Here is a 20,438-nt window from a genome sequence, read left to right on the forward strand (position 1 = left end):
TTATGTTTTGATTTTGTTGTCCCCTCTTTCATTATTAACCACTACTCTGGAAAACATTTTAGCTGCGTTTTTAAATACAAGTAATACTTAGAGCTATGGATGATGATGTGTGTTAATGTGACAAAGAAGATGAGACAGATTATTGGTAGTAAATTTACTATACAGTTTTATTCCCTAATGGAAAAATTTGATAAGTTTAAGGCCACATTTATGCATTTTTGAAATAGCTTTTCCCAAGAAAAGATCGTTTTCTGAACGGAGTTAAATGTAGAACACCTACATCAGAAAAGGGATAAAGGTATCGTGCAAAAATAAGAGAAGGTTGTATGAGTACTCCAAGCAAAATATTAGTCCTAATTCTATTGCCTGTTTCAAAAGATTCAAAAGGAATATTAACACACATTATTTCAGAACAAAAAGAAAAGAAAATTACAAACTAGTGTGCAGTTCCAAAAATAAAACTAACATTGTATTACTAAGATGATAATGGATTCAGAGCTGATTATGAATAAGTAACCTCAAAATTAAAGCAACCTGGCAATTTATGTTATTAACAATAAACTGACATAATGATTGACAGCATTAGATACATATTTGAGAGAGTAGACAAGTAGCTATCAACTACGGCACTATATTTTCTATCTCTTCCATAAGTTCTACTTGGTTAGGGTCCCAGACTGATGAACACGACTCAACAATCAGTCAGACAAGTGCCTTGCAAGCCACTTCTTTTGTGGACGATAACAATGAAAGTAAACTTAAGAAAATGAAACTCAACACCAGACAGGTAGCAGAGAATAATCAATTTTTGACAATAGATTTTTATCAATCCAATTACATTATACTCACCAAGCAGTGGTGGGAGAAGTCATGTATAAAAAGTTTTTATTTATGCAAAATTTAGGAGCCAGTGGCTCCTTCTTTCCCCTTTAACCCTTCTGCCAGAAGAAGAGTGATGAAGGGAAAGGGACTGGAGAGGTTTATGAATAGGGGTAGAGTTTGTAAAAGTCACCCAGAACCCTGGCTCAGGAGAGACTTACCAAATGGGATGAGAAGAAAAGAAACAGTAGGAAAAGCAGACCCCAGACAGCATTGTTTCATGTGGTCATTCTACTCAAAACGTCAAGGAGTAACTGACCAGAGTGACCTTATGGTAGATGCTGTTTCCAGCGATTTGTCATCAATAGTGTAGTTGTACAGTAGAGGATTCTTTTCTTATGTACGTGCAATATGTTAGATTGATTTATTTACATTCATGGCTGATTAAAAAAAGTAGCAATGCCAGAAGACACATTGGTTTGAAAAATGACCTACATATGATGAATAATGCAGGGACTGTTATAGACAACTGTACATAAATTATCTAGTTGTAAGGGTCAGATGCTCTCGAAGATTATTCAGAGATCGTGCAATGTAGATAGTAATGGTCCTATCGTACTTCCTTGGGATGTTCCAGAAGATACTCTTAATGTAACAAAATGGACAGATGTAAAGGTGACATGTTGAGTTCTGTGTGCAAGGGAATCCTGATTCACATCACAAATCTGGTCCAATACTTGGTAAGATTGTGCTGTGTTCCTGGGCTTCAGGAAGGCATTTGACACTTCCCTGCACTCCATCTAATGAAAAAATACAGAGGTGTTATGAAAATCAACTTTGTTTGAAAATCTCCTCTGTGGAATCATGATTTTTTTAAAATGCTAGATCTCTGATTACAGGTTCATATTGTTGTAGAATTATGGAACATGTAACTATCTTGAAAATGGGAATGACCTGCACTTTCTTCCAGTTACCAGGTACCCTTCACTGCCATTTCTAGCAGCAGTTTATACAAAAGAACTTTGCATAAAACCTCAAAAAATACAAAGAAGGCAAATGATGCATACAGTGTACTACACTACAAAGTAAATTCACTCAATACAAATGATTGGAGATCAGGAGCAGAAGACTAAACTGGGTGCAACAGATAATCTAACATTCAGCTTAGAAGTAAGTTTGGACACCGAGTAGAAGTGAAGAGTAGCTAGTTATTTGAAAAATAAGTTAACTCTTACAACAAAAATAAATATCACTACTACAAACAACCAATCTGATGTATATAGAGTACTATTGAATGTTTATTGAAACATATGCTAACTCTCGAATCAAAAATAATTTAAGTAAACAGCACTACTAAAAAACAGCTGTGTTGAGTGAGTTTACAACAATCAGAGAATCATGTAAATAGTGACCTATGAGGCAGAAAACTACTTTAAAAAGTAATCAGCTGCTCTTCAGTTCAATTCAGAAGTGTCAGGATACTTCTAAATGATGTATAGATGCTGTACACAACAGATAATCCTTGTTTGAAATACTTATCATTCATTGTAAACATCCTTTCATTGTACAGTATATACAATCTATAGAAATGGGAAGGAAGGAGGATGGGACCCAACAACCAGTCGCCTACAATACCTGCCCAAATATCCACACCAAATTTACATGTGGTATATATGTGAATTCATGTAAGCATATTTTTGTTGTTCCAAATGTTCTAGAGTTAAATTTGGCCGGAGAAAAGCCATTTGTCACATCTGTCCAAAACACACTCATTTTTAAATGTGGAATCTCAATACATTGATTTAAGTACTGCAGGGAATACTGATGCTGAGAATGTTAGTCCTCTTCTACCAAATCTTGCACTTTCTGTTGGTGGTACAGAAACAGGTTTCCATCATATAAGACATCCAGTACTACAGTGATCAAAAATTCTGTAGCAGCAAACAAATGTAATCATTTAACTGTGTTTAGTTTTGGGGCAAAATTTAAGAACACTGAATTAACTTTACTCACTCCTGATGAATTACCCATGATCCTCCAGCTGGTTGGAGGATTTTCAACAACCATATCAATCCATGCTACCACTATCAAAACTGTTCACTGGTGTGGAGGTTTGGCATGTTACACCTACCTCCACATTTAATAATTTTTTTTTTAATAGCTAAATAACTGGTGTGACACAGTGTAGACCAAGAACTGTCATACTGAGAATTAAAACTATGTATTACCACAATTCACATTGTCCATCACACTTCACAGTCTGCTAGGCATGCCTGATGTAAAACTGACTGGGCACGGCCCGTGCCGCCTGTTGTTGTTCCGCCAGCAGAAGGCGTGGCCAAATTCTCGTGTGCCCTCTGGTGGACGGGACTTTACTTGCGGGAACTACTGGCCGTGACACGCCGTGCCGATATGCACCTCCTGCAATCTTTCTGGTGGCTACTGCACCCCTCCTCCTTCAGAGGGGGGTGGGGGGGGGTGAAGCACTGTGATCCACTGCATAGAAAGGTGGAGTGTCGTGCAGTAGCGGTGACCTCCACGTCCATTGGAATGATGGAGTCGGGGGATCTGCCAAATCTCGAGCAGGAACCTTCGAATACGGTTGGAAGTGACCCACCCAAAGAGGCCCCCGTCTTCCCACCACTGGAGCCCGGGACACAACGGGCAACAAGCTGTAGAACTCTGGGTGTTGCCCCTCCCAAGGTTGAACGGGATCCGGTGGTGGGGATGATGGGGAAGTCACGACCACAGGTGAACCAGCCTCCTGAGAAACCAGACCTGTGAGGGGGGCCGGCTCTCGCCGGGGCATCTTTAACAATGGCGATGCCGGTGCTGGAGCTACTGGAGGCTGCTAAGGCTGAAAGCCATCACAGTGTGGCAGAGTCACAGGTGGGAGGGGCGGTAGCATCCCCATTGCTGGCACCCGTGTTGTTTTCTCAGGGGAAGCCAGTGTGTGAGGGGTTGGAGGGTGGGTACCCAAGTGTTGACGTAGCTGATTTTGGTGACGATATACATCCCGGTCCCCCGCCTGCAAGGTATAGAGCCTGCGGCCCTTGCAGCACAGGACCACTGACAGTATCCAACGTGGATTGCGACCAAACCCATGTGCCCAGACCGACATACCTGGCGGAAAACCGGGTACCCCATTTTGCGAAGACTGCTGTGCCTCCTCCAGCCTGGTCCTTGCCAGAGTCGTAGGTTGGCACCCGTGGAGGAGCTCTGCAGGGCTGCGTTCTCCCATCGGTATGGTCCGGTATGTCGTCAGGAAAAACGTCGACTCCTCCTCCACAGTAAATTCATGTTCATAATTTTTCATTTGCATCTTAAATGTGCACACCATGCACTCGGCTTCCCCATTCAATTGTGGATGAAAGGGGGGAGAGCAGACATGCCAAATACTGAAGTGCCTACAAAAATCCTGGAAAGTCTAAGAAATAAACTGAGGTCCATTGTCAGATACCAGGTTGTGGCAGACCTTCCACAGAAAAGAGTTTTTGAGAGTACCTGGATTGAGGAGCAGTGAACTACAGATGGGAATCGGGAATAAGCATCAATGACAATGGGCCAAAAGCCATTGAGAAACGGGCCCACAAAATCTATGTGAACATGTTCCTAAGCCTGGGTTGCAGGCGGCCATGAAGAGAATGCTGACCTGGGAGATGCCTGTTGGCTTGCACACTGGGAACAGGCAGCCACCAAGTGCTCAATTTCTCTGTCAAGTACACATGTCTGTGAGCCAAGGTTTTAGCATGGGAAATACCCCAGTGCCCCTCGTGTAATAACGTGAGGACCTCCCTTTGCAAACTTGCAGGAACAACCATGCGAGGAGCTGTATTATCGGTAGCCAGAAGGAGAACTCCTTCCAAGACTGAGAGGCTGTCTCGTAGAACAAAATAATTACGAAGAGGGTCCAAGGCCCGGCCTGGAGATTGCCTTGTTCAGCAGGGGTGGCCATCCCAGACTACTTTCTGAAGAGCCGGGTCAGCTGCCGTTTCCCTGGTGACTTCCCAATCACTAGTTCTAGAGTCTTCTTTTGTATGTGGCGTCCCGCCAAGCGGTTGATAACACATAATCTCCTCCTGATCGAACTTAGGATCCGGGCCCACCAAAAGACAAGAAAGAGCGTCAGTGTTGGCTTGCTGTCCGGTATGGTGAAAAGAAGGCAGTACAGGGGGTGGGCTATGGTGGAGGCCCTGGGACTGAATTGGCGGTAGTAGGCAGTCTTGCCTTAAGAAAAAAAGTTTGTAACTCCTTCAGCAAAGCGGGCCGTGGAAAGTCGACGATACCTTGGACCTGAATTTGAGAAAGAGGGTTTGAAGGTTGTGCGTGGGCCTGTGTTGCAGCCTGCGTAAGTGGAACTTCTTCAAACCATCCATTGAGTATGTGGGCTACACCATCTCTCGGCATGGTGTCAAGCTGCTGGGAAGTTTGGTACAAGTGTTTCTTCGTGCTGCAGCCTGTGACAATTACGTCATCCAGGTAATTAATACAATGAGGGACTGTCGACGTGACGTTCTCAAGATAACGCTGAAGTATCTCCGGGCCACTGGCTATCCCGAAGGCCAACCGCTGGTATTGGTAAAGACCGATCTTTTGGAGGCTTATCATCAGACACCACACACCGTTTGATTATCGAAAAATATGGGCCTCCCACAACATTGGAGAACAATACGTCAAAACGAGCCAAGGGATAGGTGTCCACCACCAATTGGGAATTAATGGGGGGCCTTGAAATCGCCACAAAGACGTAATTTTCGCAAGGGTTTCCTGAAAATAACGAGGGGCGAAGCCCACTCTATACAAGAAATGGGAATAACGACCCCCCAAGGGTTGTCAGCCTGTCTAGCTCTGCTTTTACCTGAGGGCGGAGAGCCAAGAGGATCTGCCTCTCGTGTAGAAAACGCGGGCAAGCCGACGCCTTCAACGTTAAGTGAGCTTCAAAGGCTGATACATTAAGGATATCTTGAAGGAGGGCCTGGGGCGTTCCCTATCAATCATTGGAATCTTTGACCTCTCACGTCTTCGGAGACCAACTGTATGGTGTCTGCGATAGAAAAACCGAAAGGTCGAAAGGCATCCAATCCAAAAAGGTTATCGGAGCTTGCATCACTGACAACAATAAAAGTAATAGGCTGAGTGACTGATTTGTGAGTCACGTGAATTGACCTAGTAGGGGAATGAACTGTTTACCATTACCAGCGTCTCCGTGGTTAACTGGCACCAACGGGGGCAACCCAAGGTCAGAGTAAGTTTGTGCATTCAACAAGCAAACTGCCGCGCCCGTATTTACTTGAGGTTGTAATCAGCACGACCGAACCGACACCTCGATAAAGAGTTTGTGTGCTAATGCGCCGGGAGCCTGGCCCGATGAAACTTCCTGACTGTCAACGTCCATGTCCTCTGCCGCTCAGCCTCAAAAGAATCCAAGGAAGCAGGTACAAACTTTAGCAATGTGTCCTTTTTTTATAACATTTGCGACAAACGGCCCAATGCTGGGGCACTCCGAGCAGTAGAATCCGGACGTTACAGCCACTCCTGCTCGGTGTGTACACAGAGTTCCAGCCGCCTGCCTCTGTTACAGTCTTTTGCGTTGTGCTCTATACATCACGATCGGTCGCACGTCATCCACCCTGGATGTGGCCTCGCCACCCGGAACCGCCGCAACATGTTGCACCACGCTTCCAACTGTTGACCTGCAACGTGAGACTTCATACGATTGAGCAATGGACAGGACTTCCAACTTCAGGGCCCATTGCCAGACCTCCCTATCAGGGGCCAAACGAACAATGACGTCTCGCACCATAACGTGGGCATACGACTCCCGCGACTGCTCCGTGACAAAATGACACTTGCGATTAAGATCGTTCAGGGTAGCAGCCCACGCCCGGTAAGACTGATGGGGCTGTTTCTTGCATTGATAGAATTCGACCCTAGCCGCCACAACATGGGTGTGGCGGCGATAATAGTAAGACAGCAATGAACACAATGTGTCAAAAGACAAGGACAAGGGTTCCTGCAATGGCGCTAGCTGGCGCAAAACTTGATACAGTGAGGGAGATATCAAAGACAAGAAAAGAGCACAACAAATCTCCGCCTTCGGCCACATTTCCAGGCATTTCATGTTGCCGATGCGATGTTCATATGCGTCCCAATCCTCCATCCACCTCTAACGTCCCGTCGACAACTAGGTCATTAAACACTAACCACCACCACCACCACCACCACCACCACCACCACCACCACCACCACCTCCGCCGTCGCGTCATGCGGGGGAAGGGAGGAGGGAACGGCGCTGGAGCAGACTGCGTGGAGAGCAACGCCGGAAGCGCTTGTTTTGTGGATGCCATGAGCTCCATCTGCTGCTCAACCAAAACCCGCACTAAATCCTCCATGCCGTAATCGTGAATCGTGTTAATACACAGTGTCCGTCGCACTTCACATAGTTAGTTTTACATCGGGCCTGCCTAGCAGACAGTTCCCGGTCTACACTGTCTGCGGAACAACACCAGCTCAGGCAGCACAGGCCGTGACCAGTGGGCGCTGCCGAATTCTCGCGTGCCTTCTGGTGGACGGGACTTTACTTGCGGCAACTACTGTCCGTCACGCGCCATGCCAATGTGCGCCTCCGGCGATCTTTCTGGTGGCTACTGCAATGACCTCCCAAGCAGCACCCTTCCATGCTACTTGCCTTTAATAGGTTCCACAACGAAACATTGTCTCGAAATTGTGTACTTTACATACGACCAGAATTTCTTCGGATTTTCTACCAAAGTGGCAAGACGCGGTCAATACCTTCGCTGCGCAGTGCCGATGGTACTGTTACCGACGACTGTGCCGCTAAAGCGGAGTTATTGAACGCAGTTTTCCGAAGTTCAAATCTGGAATATTCCATTCATCTTCCCTGGAGAAGGAAACACGAACAGCTGCTAGCATGAGTTTCTCAGAAGTTCCCCATATCATGATACCTTAGGGGTTGAGCAGCAACTCAAATTGCAAGTCTTCAGGTCCAGATTGTATACCGATTAGGTTCCTTTCAGATTACGCTGATACAATAGCTCCCTACTTAGCAATCATATACAACCGCTCGCTCACCGATAGGTCTGTACCTACAGATTAGAAAATTGCGCAGGTCGCACCATTGTTTACTCCTACTACCCTTCTTAATCTATCGAACTACAGACCTATATCATTAACGTCGGTTTGCAGTAGGGTTCTGGAGCATATACTGTATTCAAACATTATGAATCACCTCAAAGGAAATGCACAAGAGCGACGTTTTCTGAAACCATGCTGATTACGTATCAATAGATCAACACAGCTAGCTCTTTATTCGCATGTAGTAATGGCCGCTATCGACAGGGGATCTCAAGTTGATTCCGTATTTCTAGATTTCCAGAAAGCTTTTGACACCGTTCCTCACAAGCGACTTCTAATCAAGCTGCCGGCCTATGGGATATCATCTCAGACGGCAAATCACGAATCCAGTCACACAACTATTACTACAAACTGTGACCTTCCGGACAGGAAATCATCGAGTACAACTGAAGTCATATCAAGAGTTCCCCAGGGTAGCGTCCTGGGACCTCTGCTGTTCCTGATCTATAGAAATGACCTGGGTCACAATCTGAGCAGTTCTCTTAGTGGTCTTCGGATAACCTTACTAGATGGTAAATCACAGCATCATCTGCGAACAACCTATCAGTTACAGCAATCTTTCCTAAATCGCTTTGCATGGTGTGGCAGTTGACGCTAAATAACGAAAAGTGTGAGGTGATCCACATGAGTTCCAAAAGAAATCCGTTGACAGTTTGAATTGACAGCCTTGGAATTTGATTACTCGATAAATAGAAGATGCAACAATTAAGTGTCCTGCCAATGGAACGCAACCTTTGGTTCGCCTTCCCCACAATATTATCTACATGGTCTTTCCAACTGAAGCTGTTCGTAATTTTTACACCCAGGTACTTAGTCCAAGTCCACTAAAGTTTCGCAGGAGAGCTTCTGTAAAGTTTAGAAGGTAGGAGATGAAGATACCGGCAGAAGTAAAGCTGTGAGTACCGGGCGTGAGTCGTGATTTGTGTGCCTGACTGAGACTCGAACTCGGGACCTTTGGTAGCTCAGATGGGAGAGCACTTGGTGCAAAAAAGGCAGCTCGTTTTGTATTCTTTCGATGTCCTCCGCCAATCCCACCTGGTAAGGATCCCACACTGTGCAGCAATATTCCAACAGAGAACGAACGAGTGTAGTGTAAGCTGTCTCTTTAGTGGATTGAAACTTTCTGGCAGATTAAAACTGCCTTTCGCAGCCATCACGTAAGAGGGCAGAGAGTGCTTTAACGACTTCCATCCCAACTCCCGTATCATATCTGCCACAAAGACTGAAATTTCGTAAATAGATATCACCGCGACGAAAAACGTCACCAACTTTCCCTTCTGAATGCGAAAATATTTTGTTGAGCCCAACCTACATAGTATGATTGTGGTTTGATGAACCCTCTGCAATTAACATTTATCTCCCTAAGTGCTTGGCAGAGTAATCATGTAGATGTAGATATAGAAGTAAATCCTTACCTACAAGCTTTGCAGACTTATGATACTTTTTTTATGATTCCCCTTTTGTAAAAATTAATATATGTTGGAAGATCTTTGTATTTATGTAGGAGCTGAACCCAAACATAACCGCAGTAGTTTCATATGGACGTAAATCATACTTATACACGGTGGTCAGAAACTAATATGGTACACTCCTCACCTGCAAAAGTTTGAGTAATGTTGGTATGCATTTTAAGGAAGAAGGAATATGGCTCTGTAACATAAAATACATTTAAGGTGAAGCTGAAATAATTCTTTCTTGATGACTGCTTCTGATCTGTCACTGAATTTCTGGAACGTCATAATGAGTTACTACATGATAAAGTACATTACAGTATGAATTGATTAAACCTCACTTAACAAATATTGTTAATTATGTGTTGTCACCTAATAACTATTGCAAACAGACATACTACATTACTTCTGCACATGATTGTGTTGAATATTAAGCACTTTGATTGTGTTAACCATGTACAGTCACGTTGACAGGTGTAATTGTAAATTAATTGTTTGACTTTGTCCTAAATCATGTGTCTAAAAAATGTACTAAAATGATTCTTGGACCAAAACAAATGAATATTGTTCTTTCTTTGGGTTTCTCTTTCATGAAGCATTCACTTCATATTTAAACAAATGAAGTTATGAATATCAGGGTTTGACATCTCACTGATAACTGAGAAAAATCAAAAGCTTAGATAGGACAAGGATGTAAAAGGAAATCAGCCATGTCTTTATTTACTACAGAACTTGCAACCCATCTTCAGTTAAATCTGTCATCAATACGCAAGTTTTTCTCAGTTTCTCTAAACCAATTAAGGCAAATAATTTAGATAACTTGTTTAAAAAATCTTTGTATTGCCTAGTTTAGATGTACGAGTCTTTTTGATTTCAATGAGTTCAGAAGAAGCAGTTTACAAACCACATCTCCATACACATCCACCATCATAATCAATCACAGTAATCAGCATTTTTTGATTAAAATAATCATTATTACAATATGAATACAGTGTTGATACATAATGATACTGGCAACATTTTTGGAATATTGGTTGTTTTCAAACTGCAGTGACTTATTCTTCTCTATATACACAAAGTAAATAGAAAAATAAGCTTCATTCAGATAAATAGCCAGATACTTTGAAACACTTAATACCATTTGTGTTGCAGTTTTATTAGTATCACTGGAATTATACTAAAGTCCCTCAATGTGGTTTCTGTCCAGATGTTTGGGTTAATCTCAAAAACTACTGTAGATATTTTGATTTGGCTTTTCGCTAATAGATAAACTGATCTACAAGGAAGGTAGGCAGACTCAAGAGACAGACATAAGGCTGTCAGACTGCAGTAACTGGCAGGCAATACCTACTGCTACTGCTACTGGGAAGCTGGCACTAGCTACAGCCAACTTCCTAAATGACCTGCAATACAGTAAATATCAGATATCCTTTAAACATTAATTCTCTATGCCCAATTGCTAGCCCCTCAACTTATGAAAGTGATAAGAACAGATTTTTTGGTAGTTTGTGCCAAACTAGTGGAGCAATTGGAGTGGTAGCCACAGGGGTGAAAGCTATATAGGAGAACAGGCAAAAAGCCACTTAGCACCTCAAGTGATCTGGAAGGAACTAAGAGTCAAACGAAACTGGAATTGTCCAACGAGAGCTGTCCAGTGGTGGTTGTTGATATTCTATCATCTTCCTCTGTTCTGAAGTCTTCGTAAATGTGAAACAAATACAAATACAAATACAACTGTAAACATACTACTGATCTTCATTATAAACAGATTTTTTACTTTAAATTTCTCAAAGTTCATTGTGTAATTGAAGAGATTTCTGCTGAAAAAAATGTCCAAAATTAATCCTAAAGTAAGACATTTCATTTTCAGTAAATAAAATGTATTCTCTTCTATCATGAATTAAGCTGTGTGGTTTATGTTTGTTTGTTTGTTTAAATAACTTTAATGTCAAATGTTATGTTTCTTCAGAATATTTAACACAACAAACAAAACTGCTACTGACATATGAAATTGACATTGGAATACTCCTGTAAATGCCCTGGCTGTTCATCTGGATATTATGTGGGTTCAACAGAGAAAGTTAGCAGCAAGCTTTTCTACAGATTTCCAAAACAACCTCAAGTTGCTACTGAAGTGGAAAAGTGTTTCTAAACATTTATTTAACGTGGACTGTGCTGCTTCTTTTGTTTGTGAAGATCATTTTTTTCAAAGAAAACTTTTAGAAACACACCCCTGTTCAGGCTATTCCTAGTTTTATTCATAAACATGGGGCAGGTGTTCCTTCTGAAATTACCAATATGAGTGTTATAAAGCTGCTGTCTCGCCAAATTCACTAAACACTTGCCATAGTACTACTAGTGCTTGGTAGGCCTAATTCACTATTAACAACTAATACCAGAAGTGAAACTAATGTTAATAAACTACTTGCCAAAGCACAAATAAGATTTGTAGTTTTCATGCAGATCTTAGCACCAGAAGTGGATCAGGTGAAACTAGTGTTAATAGTGAATTGGTCCTACCAAGCACTAGCTGTGGCATGGGAAATCTTTATTATACAGTGCCAGTATCAGAAGTGAAACTGTTCAGGACAACTATGAGGTGCACCACTCAGAGTTATTCATTAACACCAGAGAATTACCTGGTACTAATTTTTTTTATCTTCCCTCAAAATGAATATGCAGATGGTGAGTACACATTCTTATCTGAAATATTTTGTAATTAGGAAAGTAAATTTAGGTTCAGGATTTTTCTGAACACTATAACACCAAAAAAAATGCGTACCTCTTTTGATTCTCACCTATGTGAGACCCCCCCCTGCGGGTCCGGGGGTTAGAATAGGCCCGAGGTATTCCTGCCTGTCGTAAGAGGCGACTAAAAGGAGTCCCTCCCTCTCAAGGGGGTAGTTAGCGCCTGCGTCCGGAGACAGACGGTTTCACGATCTATATTTGCGTTCATTTTGGTTTTTCACTTCTTCTGGGTTTCTTCCTTCCTTTGGTTGGTTCTTTTCTTTGTTCTTCTCCATCTCACTGTCTTACTTACTCTTCTCCTTGCCTTCTTCTCCTTCTCTGGTCTCCGCTTCGGCTGCTTGCAAGCTATTGGCTAGCAGGAAGCCCACGTTGCTCGCCTCTTTTCGGACTACCAGGGAGGTGGCCATGCAGACATGAGATCTGACCTTCAGTACTACGGTCGTCCGTTCGGCCAGTGCTAAGATCGCCCGGTCGACGTCTCCTCTTGCTCCCGGCGCCCCTCCGACACAAGTACCTATATCACCTTCTGCCAGGACGAAGACACAGAAGTCAGAAGCACGGGCCTTCAAGAAGCAACCATCTCGTGCAGACCTTCTACGTACTTCGAACTCTCAGCCATCGACCAATCCTTCCACAAAACGGCCTTCCAAGAAGGCTCATAGGAAGCACAGTTCTCCTTCGCCGCCACGGCGCATTTCTCCTCCTGCGCCCCCCAGCGTTTGCCGCCCCAGGCCGTCATCGGTTTCGCCTGGCCGCACCGCTGGTAGCTGAACATCTGGCTGTTCACTAGCGGAGGAAGCTCCCCCTCCCGGCCATCTTCACAAGATGGCCGATGAACCTATAGAACAAATGGATGATGACTGTCCGCCTCCTGCTAGCGGCGGCAGTGCTCGCTCGAAGCCGGGCTCTCAGCGGCCTTCGAGATGACCCCTTCTTGCATCTTCTTCCTCTCACGATGGCACTTATTCACTGGAATATTCACTAGAATATTCGCAGCATTCACTCCAACCGAGAGGACTTGAAATTGCTGCTCCACTTGCACCGTCCGCTCGTCGTAGCCCTCCAGGAAACGAAGCCACACCCATGCGATCAAATTGCCTTGGCGCACTACACCTCTGTGCGTTTCGACCTCCCCTCTCATGGAGGGGTTACGTTGCTGGTCCGGGATGATACTTAATACGATCCCATCACATTGCACACCGACCTGCAGGCAGTTGACGTCCGAATTACTCTCCCCGATTTTACATTTTCCATTAGCACCGTTTACACTCCATCGTCGTCTGCCGTTTCCAGGGCAGACATGATGCAAATTATTGCTCAGCTACCTGCACCATTTTTGTTAACTGGATACTTCAATGCCCACCATCCTCTTTGGGGCTCTCCAGCACCCTGCCTGAGGGGCTCCCTGTTAGACCTTTTGATGAAGACGAGATTGAGCTGGTTGAATACTGGCGCCCCCACTTTTCTTTCGAACACAATTCACACCTATTCCCATTTAGACCCCTCTATATGTACTATCCAACTTGCGTGCCGGTTTGGGAGGTATGCACCTTCTGATACATACTCGAGCGACCACTTCCTATGTTACCCATCTCCTGCATCACACCCCCTCTCTGTGCTCAACTAGTTGGAACATCTCCAAAGCAGACTGGGGGCTCTTCACTTCCAGGGCGACCTTTCAGGATCAAACCTTCACAAGCTGCGATAGTCAGGCCGCACACCTCACGGAAGTCATTCTCACTGCTGCTGAATATTTCATCCCTCACACTACTTCTTCTCCATGGCGGGTACCGGTCCCCTGGTGGACCGCAGCATGTAGAGACACTTTACGTGCTCGTCGACGTGCTTTATGCACCTTTAAAAATACGACACCGTTGCACATAATCGTTTGTAAGTGATACAATTCGCGACTGTAGGGTGGCATTTAAAGAAAGCAAGAAAGCCAGCTGGGCTGCTTTCACAAGCACCTTCAACAGTTTTGCTCCTTCTGTTGTCTGGGGTAGCCTGCGCCAGCTATCTGGCACTAAGGTCCACTCACCAGTTTCTGGCTTGACGGTCGCGAATGACGTCCTTGTGGCCCCCGAGGATGTCTCCAATGCCTTCGGCCGCTTTTTCGCAGAGGTTTCGAGCTCCACTCATTACTCCCCTGCCTTCCTCCCCCCGAAAACAGGCAGAGGAGTCTCGGCCACCTAATTTCCACTCCTCGAATTGTGAAAACTGCATTTTCGAGTTCCCGCATGGTGAATGGGGCATTGTACTTGCCCGGTCACGGTCCTCTGCTCCGGGGCCTGATTCTATTCATATTCAGATGCTGAAGAACCTTTCTCCTGCGGGTAAAGGTTTCCTTCTTCATACTTACAATCGCATCTGGATTGAGGGACATGTTCCCGCATGCTGGCGCGAGTCTATTGTACCGATTCCTAAGCTGGGGAAGGACAAGCAGTTGCCTTCCAGTTATCGACCCATCTCGCTTACCAGCTGTCTGTGATACAGCGAATGGTTAACTCTCGGTTGGTTTGGCTGCTCGAATCTCGACGCCTACTTACCAATGTACAATGTGAATTTCGTAGGCGCCGCTCTGCTGTTGACCATCTGTTTACCCTGTCGACCTTCATTATGAATAACTTCTTGCGGAAGTGCCCGACCGTGGCTGTGTTCTTTGTTTTGGAGAAGGCTTACGACACCTGTTGGAGGGCGGGCATTCTCCGCACCATGCATACATGGGGCTTTCGTGGTCGCCTCCCTCTTTTTATTCGTTCCTTTTTAATGGATCGACAGTTCAGGGTACGTGTGGGTTCTGTCCTGTCAGAAAGCTTCCGCCAGGAGAATGGGGTGCCACAGGGCTCCGTTTTGAGCGTCGCTCTCTTCGCCATAGCGATCAATCCAATAATGGATTGCGTCCCAGATGATGTATCAGGCTCCCTTTTTGTGGACGATTTTACCATCTATTGCAGCGCGCAGAGTACATGGTCAAGAGAACGCTGAAGACAGCGCTCCAGGAAACGTCTTTACTCCTGGAGTGTCGCCAATGGCTTCCGTTTTTCTTCCGAGAAAACAGTCTGTATTAACTTCTGGCGCTACAAAGAGATTATCCCACCGTCCTTACGATTCGGTCCCGTTGCTCTCCCATTCGTGGAGACAACATAATTTTTAGGTCTTACATTTGACAGGAAACTTAGTTGGTATCGACATGTGTCATATTTGGCTGCCCGTTGTACCCGTTCTCTAAATGTCCTCTGTGTTCTCAGTGGCACGTCGTGGGGAGCGGATCGAACTGTCCTACTTCGCCTATATCGGTCGATCGTCCGCTCCAAGCTGGAGTATGGGTGCTTTGTATACTCCTCTGCACGGCCGTCCGTCTTACGCCGCCTCAACTCCATACAACATCGGGCTTTACGGCTTGCGATAGGAGCGTTTTATACTAGTCCCGTCGAGAGTTTTCATACTGAAGCCGGTGAATTGCCACTCACCTACCGGCGCGATATGCTGCTTCGTCGTTACGCCTGTCGGCTACTGTCAATGCCCAACCACCCCTCTTATCGTTCCTTTTTTGACGACTCTCTTGACCGTCAATATGGGTTGTATGTCTCAGCCCTGCTACCCCCTGGAGTTCGCTTTCATCGCCTCCTTCAACTCATTGATTTTTCACTTCCTGCAACCTTTAGAGTGGGCGAGAGCCACACGCCACCTTGGCTCCAGGCTCAGGTTCGCATTCACCTTGACCTCCGCTCGCTCCCAAAGGAGGTTACCCCCGGTTCAGTATACAACTCCCGTTTTGTCGAACTTCGTTCGAAGTTCATTAATATGACCTTCATTTATACAGATGGCTCTAAGACCAACGACGGGGTCGGGTGTTCTTTTATTGTTGGGGCACAAAGTTTCAAATACTGGCTCCATGGTCACTGTTCCTGGTAGAGGCAGAGTTCAGCTGTGAAGAATGGTGTTCTTTACGTCTGCCGCCACCGAAATTCTGCTTATGTTATCTGCTCCGATTCCCTGAGCGCCATGCAGAGCCTCAGTGATCCGTATCCGGTTCACCCTTTGGTGCACGGTATCCAACGCTCTCTTCAGCAGCTGGTGGACGACGGGTCTCCAGTTAGCTTTGTGGGTTCCTGGCCATGTCGGTATCCGTGGGAACGAAGCTGCAGATGCCGCGGCCAAGGCTGAAGTCCTCCAGCCTTGGACGGCTTCTTGTTGTGTCCCTTCATCAGGTTGTAGCACGGTCATTTGTCGGCGCATTTTATCGCTCTGGCATGCCGATTGGGCTGCACTTAGGGACAATAAGCTTCGGGCCTCGAAACCTCTTCCCGTAGCTTGGACGTCCTCCTCACGTCCTTCTCGGTGGGAGGAGGTCGTTTTGGCCCGGTTACGAATTGGACACTGCCGGTTCAGCCATCGCCATCTGCTGACGGCAGCGCCGGCGCCGTTCTGTCCATGTGGCCAATTGCTGACGGTCCACCACATTTTAACGTCCTGTCCGGATTTTGCTACGCTGCGTCTTGATCTTGGCCTGCCATGTACTCTGGATGCCATTTTAGCGGATGACCCAGGAGCTGCTGCTCGCGTTCTTCGTTTTATCAACTTGACACATCTGTCTAAGGACGTTTGATTACGCTGTAGTTTTTTAATCCTATGCCTGTTAATACATCTTCTATAGTGTTGTCCCTTTTAGTTTCTGTATTAACCTTGTGCCTCGCAGTACATTCGTAAATTAGTCAGGGCGCTAATGACGATTGTAGTTGTACGCCCTAAAGCCACAAAAAAAAAAAAAAAAAAAAAAAAAAAACCTATGTGAGAGACTGGGAACACGCAATCGGTAACAAGACTTAATGTTGTTAAAGACAAAGTTTCTTTTAACTGACATGCAGCTTTAAATCTTTTACTAATTTTGTTTCTCAAGCACACAATTGTGTTAAGTTAGTTTTTTTCATTTCACTGTTTTTATCCACCTTTCCTATTTTTGGTACTTAATATTGATGTCTTCCTTTTCATGTTGAATCATTTACAATTGTAAGATGTAGGAACATTTTTAAGAAATTAATGATCATCGATCATGCAGCTTGAATAATGTCATACTTTGACATCTTACGAGAATATCTGTAGTCCAATTTAGCTGCTGCAAGTTTTATTTAGCTTGTGACAGTAATTTTCTTATCTCAGTATTCTGGGCATGGCAAATAATTATCTTGGCTAGCATCATTATAAAATAATTTAAACACAGCTGCAGCACATTGCAGTGCAGCAGTGACAAACCTATTATTTAGGAACTGGTCAAATTAACTGCTACAGTCATATTTAGCTTCATTTATTTACTCTACATGCTTATTTGAACTTAAACAAAAAAAAACCTACAACAAACATTGCAAGTTGCATCCCTCCTAGCTTATGTACATCCTTTGATAGCAGTGCCTCTAGTGGTATAGAGATGAACTAAAAGACTGTTTTGTCCCGTTCTTTTAATATGGGTGTTGTGCTTCTCTTTTTGTGTTGTTCTGTGGTGATAGCAGTTCACAGCTCACATATAGAATGGACATCATGGAACTGGTGTTTGGAGTGACACTGCATGGCAAACATTCATACCTGCTGAGAACTTTCCCAATATGCATTGCTTAACTTATTTCAGTAATATGAAAGTAATGATGTTCAGTAACCGAACGTTGTTATCCAAATATTACCATAATTATATGAAGTGGCTAGTAAACAAAATTACTGCTATACCAGACAGTCCTCCATTTCTAGATACTTAATGTGTTCTTTTTTCCATTTCCATGAGTGTATATGTACTACTGACACCGGTGTGTCAGACCCACCATACTTGCTCCGGACACTGTGAGAGGGCTGTACAAGCAATGATCACACGCACGGCACAGCGGACACACCAGGAACCGCGGTGTTGGCCGTCGAATGGCGCTAGCTGCGCAGCATTTGTGCACCGCCGCCGTCAGTGTCGGCAAGTTTGCCGTGGCATACGGAGCTCCATCGCAGTCTTTATCACTGTTAGCATGCCGCGACAGCGTGGACGTGAACCGTATGTGCAGTTGACGGACTTTGAGCGAGGGCGTATAGTGGGCATGCGGGAGGCCGAGTGGACGTACCGCCGAATTGCTCAACACGTGGGGCGTGAGGTCTCCACAGTACATCGATGTTGTCGCCAGTGGTCGGCGGAAGGTGCACGTGCCCGCCGACCTGGGACCGGACAGCAGCGACGCACGGATGCACGCCAAGACCGTTGGATCCTACGCAGTGCCGTAGGGGACCGCACCGCCACTTCCCAGCAAATTAGGGACACTGTTGCTCCTGGGGTATCGGCGAGGACCATTCGCAACCGTCTCCATGAAGCTGGGCTACGGTCCCGCACACCGTTACGCCGTCTTCCGCTCACGCCCCAGCATCATGCAGCCCGCCTCCAGTGGTGTCGCGACAGGCGTGAATGGAGGGACGAATGGAGACGTGTCATCTTCAGCGATGAGTGTCGCTTCTGCCTTGGTGCCAATGATGGTCGTATGCGTGTTTGGCGCCGTGCAGGTGAGCGCCACAATCAGGACTGCATACGACCGAGGCACACAGGGCCAACACCCGGCATCATGGTGTGGGGAGCGATCTCCTACACTGGCCGTACACCTCCGGTGATCGTCGAGGGGACACTGAATAGTGCACGGTACATCCAAACCATCATCGAACCCATCGTTCTACCATTCCTAGACCGGCAAGGGAACTTGCTGTTCCAACAGGACAATGCACGTCCGCATGTATCCCGTGCCACCCAATGTGCTCTAGAAGGTGTAAGTCAACTACCCTGGCCAGCAAGATCTCCGGATCTGTCCCCCATTGAGCATGTTTGGGACTGGATGAAGCGTTATCTCACGCGGTCTGCACGTCCAGCACGAACGCTGGTCCAACTGAGGTGCCAGGTGGAAATGGCATGGCAAGCCGTTCCACAGGACTACATCCAGCATCTCTACGATCGTCTCCATGGGAGAACAGCATCCTGCATTGCTGCGAAAGGTGGATATACACTATACTAGTGCCGACATTGTGCATGCTCTGTTGCCTATGTCTATGTGCCTGTGGTTCTGTCAGTGTGATCATGTGATGTTAAGATGGAGTGAGTTGGTTCTACTCAATCTCAGGAACTACTGTAGGGATTTAGATACAGTTTTTCTCAATATGTAAGCTGATAAAATAAACTTTAATGAGGAAGGTTTGTGAATATTTTTTTCATGCAAATTGGCTGAACAATGATGAATAAGACTTCCATCATGGAGAAAACAGTGCCATTGCCATCTAGCAGTGAATTAATAGAACTCTTTGAAATCATTGTAGCTCACATGGCCAGATGGTGCCGTCAGGAAGGTACCAATGTTACATGCAGAAAGATGCTGCATACTATTGTTCCAGGGATGGTACAGGGTGTTCTGTAACACTGTTACGTGCTAGTGTGTACTACATGCTAGTGTTACATTGTGGAGGGTGCCCTGTGCCATTGTTATAATGTATGGGGATCCTGCACACCATGTGACATTGACACAGGGTACCATCTAGGTGTCAAGTAGTGGAAGGGGAGTGCCCCATTTCAGTGTTAAATTGTGGAGGGTGTCCCATGTCAGTCTCATGTTGTGGAGGATGCTTCCTGCCGGTGGTGCACGTGCCAGATGGCACTCCATTCCAGTGTCATGTGGCAGAACGTGTTCCATACCAATGTCTCCTGGTGCTCTGTACCAGTGGTGTGTGGCAGAGAGTGCTTCATAGTGATGTTGCATTGGGAAATGTGGGAAAAAGCCTGATAGAAAATGTAACTTGAGCTGGTCTGGTGCTGGAGTTATGGGTCACTGGTGCAATGTATACTTACTGGCCACTTGAGGAAAATTCCCACTATGCTCATTGGGTCATTGACACTGCTACCCTCTTTGAATACAGGGTGGGTTGTTAGTACTATATATTTTTAACAGTGCACTGAAGTTTCGCTGACTCTGTAAATAAATTTATGCACATTTCTGAGTTTTTATCATAGCTAGCTGTGTTGGAAACAATATGAGCGTTTGGTGTCATTGGCAGGGGGGCCCCATACAGGGCAGGTACGGCTGCCTTGGTGCAGGTCTTATTACATTCAACGCCACATTAGGTGACCTGCATGCCAGATGCGGATGAAATGGCGATGAAGACAACACAACACCCAGTCCCTGAGCATAGAAAATCCCCAGCCCAGTGGGGAATTGGATCCGGGCTTGTAGGACAGCAATCCATCACGCTGACCACTCAGCCATC

General features: G+C 45.4%; 1 protein-coding gene across 4 annotated transcripts in view; it reads right to left on the bottom strand.

Annotated features, from left to right (window-relative positions):
• The window catches only part of LOC126298892 (probable medium-chain specific acyl-CoA dehydrogenase, mitochondrial), a 213,427-nt gene that overhangs the window by 116,254 nt on the left and 76,735 nt on the right, over nt 1–20,438 (bottom strand). The gene's annotated exons all lie outside the window — the stretch shown is intronic.

Source organism: Schistocerca gregaria, chromosome X (assembly GCF_023897955.1).
Source record: "Schistocerca gregaria isolate iqSchGreg1 chromosome X, iqSchGreg1.2, whole genome shotgun sequence".
Lineage (NCBI taxonomy): Eukaryota > Metazoa > Arthropoda > Insecta > Orthoptera > Acrididae > Schistocerca > Schistocerca gregaria.